The sequence below is a fragment of the Saimiri boliviensis genome, chromosome 11 (assembly GCF_048565385.1).
Source record: "Saimiri boliviensis isolate mSaiBol1 chromosome 11, mSaiBol1.pri, whole genome shotgun sequence".
Classification (NCBI taxonomy): domain Eukaryota; kingdom Metazoa; phylum Chordata; class Mammalia; order Primates; family Cebidae; genus Saimiri; species Saimiri boliviensis.
This window is the reverse complement of record NC_133459.1, coordinates 106,078,339-106,082,089: the sequence shown is the minus strand read 5'-3', so window position 1 is coordinate 106,082,089 and position 3,751 is coordinate 106,078,339.

Here is a 3,751-nt window from a genome sequence, read left to right as displayed (position 1 = left end):
CCTCCTCAGAAGAAAGAAGGCAAGGGGCCTAAGGCAGAAAAAGAGGCTGAGGCAAGGTTCAGAGCAGAAGTGGAAGTTTATTTCAAAGGACTTTAGAACAGGAAAGAAAAGGACACTTGGGAGAGACCAAGTGGGCAAAATTAACCAGAAAACTCAGAGAGCACGTGCAGGATAAATTTTCAAACATTTATACCTAGATATAGCATATGAAAATTGTGGGAAATCCAAGACAAGAAGAAAAATCTTAAAAGAAAAAACTAGATGGTGCAGGGACAGAGGACATATATGTAGAGAAACAAGAATAAGACTTACATTGTGAATAAGGATAATAGATATAGAATTCTAAGGTCATAGAGTTCTTCTTATTTCCACAAATATTTTAGCATATTCTCTTCTTGCGTGTACGGTTCTAAAAAAAAAAAAAGGTACAGTGTAATTCTTATCCTTGTTTATCTACATGTAGGATGTGTTCCTCTGCCCCTGTACCATCTAGTATTTTTTTGAAATTTTTCTCCTTGTCTTTGATTTTTTACAGTTTTCATATGCTATACCTAGGTACAGATATTGGAGTATTTACCCTGTGTTGTGTTCTCTGAGCTTTCTGAATCTGTTTTTTTTTTTTTTTTTTCCTGTCTGTAATTGATGCTTTCAAATTTTTTGACCACTATTATCTCAAACTATTCTCTTCTTTTCTCTTTTCGGTTTTTTATTTATTTATTTTTATTTTTTCATATGTTATTTCCTTTGAAATTGTCTCATATTCAGCTTTTCTTCATTCCTTTTTCTCTGTGCATTTCAGGTTGAGAGGTTTCTATTGACCAGTAAGATCCTTACTGACATTTTTCTGTGGTCTGACAGTTTACTGATGAGCCCATCAAAAGCATAATTTGTTTCCATTGCAGTGTTTTTGATTTCTAGTATTTCCTTTTGATCCTGTCTTATCATTTCCAACCCTCTGTTTACATTGTCTATCCATTCTTGCATGCTGTCTACTTTTTCCTTCAACATGTTAATCATAATTATTTTATATTGTTATGAGATAATTCTAAAATCTGTTTCATGTCTGAGTTTGGTTGGAAGTCTTGCGTTCTCTATTTTGACAGTATTTTTTTCTTGCCTTTAGCATTTTTTGTTTAAAGACAAGTATGATGTATTGGGTAATAAGAACGGAGAAAAATAGATCTTTACTGTGATTTTATGCTAATATAGCTAGAACTTGCATTCTATTTCTTATTTTCTGTAACTGTAGCTGCTTAAAATTATTCTAATGTCTAGTATTTTTGTCTCTCTTGTGTATGGGTTTTCCTGAGAACTTCTGTCAAGTGTTGCTCTTGCTGTCTTGCATCTTTTAAAACTATAATCCACCATAGCAGAACTCTGTACGGTGGTAAAGTGTGGGAAAGGGGAAATATTCAATAATTTTATGATTATAGATAATTATAAGTTTATCTCAGTGTTTTAGTAGGTAAGTGTCCCTAGGCCATGACATTCACAAGTGTTTCTTATCTCCAATTTGTTATATGTAAATTTTTAATGCTGCAAAATAAATAGCACTTGAATATAAATTTCCTCAGCAAGGCAATTTACTTCTACAGAAGTGTACAGCTCACAGATGAAACAATGACAAACACACACCTGGACAAGGGAGGGGAAGGGGTATTATTCCTGATGGAGATCGCCCCTACTGCTGTGTCATTCTTAGGGTTAGACAGCACTGTGTAGACTAATTCCAATTGACTATTTTAAAGAGAGCAGCGGTATGAGCCCAAGTGGCAAGGTGAGTAGTTTGGCAGGAAGGATTGTTAACAAGAAGGTTAAAGCAGGTAGCTGGGGTGACCTAGGTCAAAGCAGGTGACCAGAGCAGGTGACAAGCATGAATCAGAACCTAGCAGGAGACCAGAGGAAGAGATGTGAACTGCTAATTAGAACTGGTGTAGAAGGTTGTTTGCTGAAACTACAAGGAAGTTAAACTTTATAATGGAGGACAAAAAACTGAACATACTGACATACTGATTCTTTGAAGAGAAATTTAGAAGTCATTGTATTCAACAAATTTCTCTCAGGTTAGACAGGGGAGCAAGAAGATCTGTACTTTGGTAATGTTTCTTCTCCTGATAAAGTATTTCCCCCTGTCTTCTTATGGATAACTCTCTGGATGCATTTCGAAATGGCCATTTTTGTCTTTCCAATGCCAGAGGTAACAAGGACTCTTTCTTGGCTTTTTATGAAGAGAATCTGGTAATGTTCATAGAGCTATTATTCATTCACTGTATTAATTTTGGTGTGGGAAAAATAAATGAAGCTCCCGCCCTTGAGCTATTTCACATTCAGCCTCCAGCTATTCATCAAAATTACCATTAAAGTGTTATCAGTTTATTGCTCCAGCAGCTCAAAAACTCAGAAGTGGCTGGAGCAGATCTGCTTCCAGGTAAGCAGATCTTGGCTGTGTTTTTAGTTTTATCTTTAGATCTCTTCAGGTTTGCATGTGGTGGTTTGCTTTGCATGCTCCTGTCTCTGATGAGTCCAAGAAGTCATTTACTTTGGGTTTGTTCAGCTTTGTCTTTCTTGTAAGGATAGGATGACAACTTCCAAGTGTGTCAGGGCTGCTACTTATTTATTGAGATTAATGTTCTATTCTAAAGTGTTCACTCTACCAGCAGAGTTCCTGGGGACTGAGTAAAATTCAAATTCATGAGCTTCACTCTACACAATTTTATTTAGTGTGCAGTGACTAGGCATGGTGTATGACTGTAATTTCAACACTTCGGGAGGCTGAGGCAGGTGACTCATTTGAGCACAAAAGATCAAGAACAACCTGAGCACCATAGCAAGATCCTGACTTTAGAAAGTAAAAATATAAATTTAAATAAATAAATTAATGAAAAAGTGTGCAGATTAAGAAATAACAAAGCATGCACTTTGTTTTTCATGATATAATTCATATGTCATGACTTCAAGGTACAAATTTCCTTGATTCATAAAATGATGTGAATGTGTATGGTATATTATGCCATTCTTTGTTGCTATAAAGAAATATCTAAGACTGGGTAATTTATAAAGAAAAGAGGTTTAACTGGCTCACATTTCTGGAGACAGTACAAGAAGCACGGTGCTGGCATTTGCTTCTTGTGAGGGTCTCCGATAGCTTACCGTCATGGAAGAATGTGAAAGGAAAGCAGGTGTCTCACATAGTGACAGTGGGAGCAAGAAAGAGAGGGAGGAGGCACCATACAATTTAAACAACCAAATCTTGTGTGAACTCACTTACGACCAAGGAAATGGTGCTTAGCCATCTATGAGGGATCCGTCCCCACCATCCAAATACTTCCCACTAGGCCCAACCTCACACAATGAGGATTATACTTCAACATGAGATTTGGAGGGGACAGATATTCAGATCACATCCTATAGGTGCTTCCATTCAGGGAAATAATTAACATTGTGGCTGTAACTGTCCAATGGGTTCACCTTGCCTGCTGCCTAGATTGAGCTGCCAATTTAACAAGACGGAGGAATTACAATACAGAAAGAATAATTCATGCAGAGCTGGCTGTGTGGGAGACCAGAGTTTTATTTTTACTCAAATCAGTCTCACGGAGCATTTGGGAGTCAGAGTTTTTAAGGACAACTTGGTGGGTGGAGGGAAGTCAGTGAGCAAAGAGTGTGGATTGGTCAGGTCAGAGATGAAATCACAGGGAGTTGAAGCTGTTCTCCTGTGCTGAGTCAGTTTCTGGGTGGGGCCCACAAGATC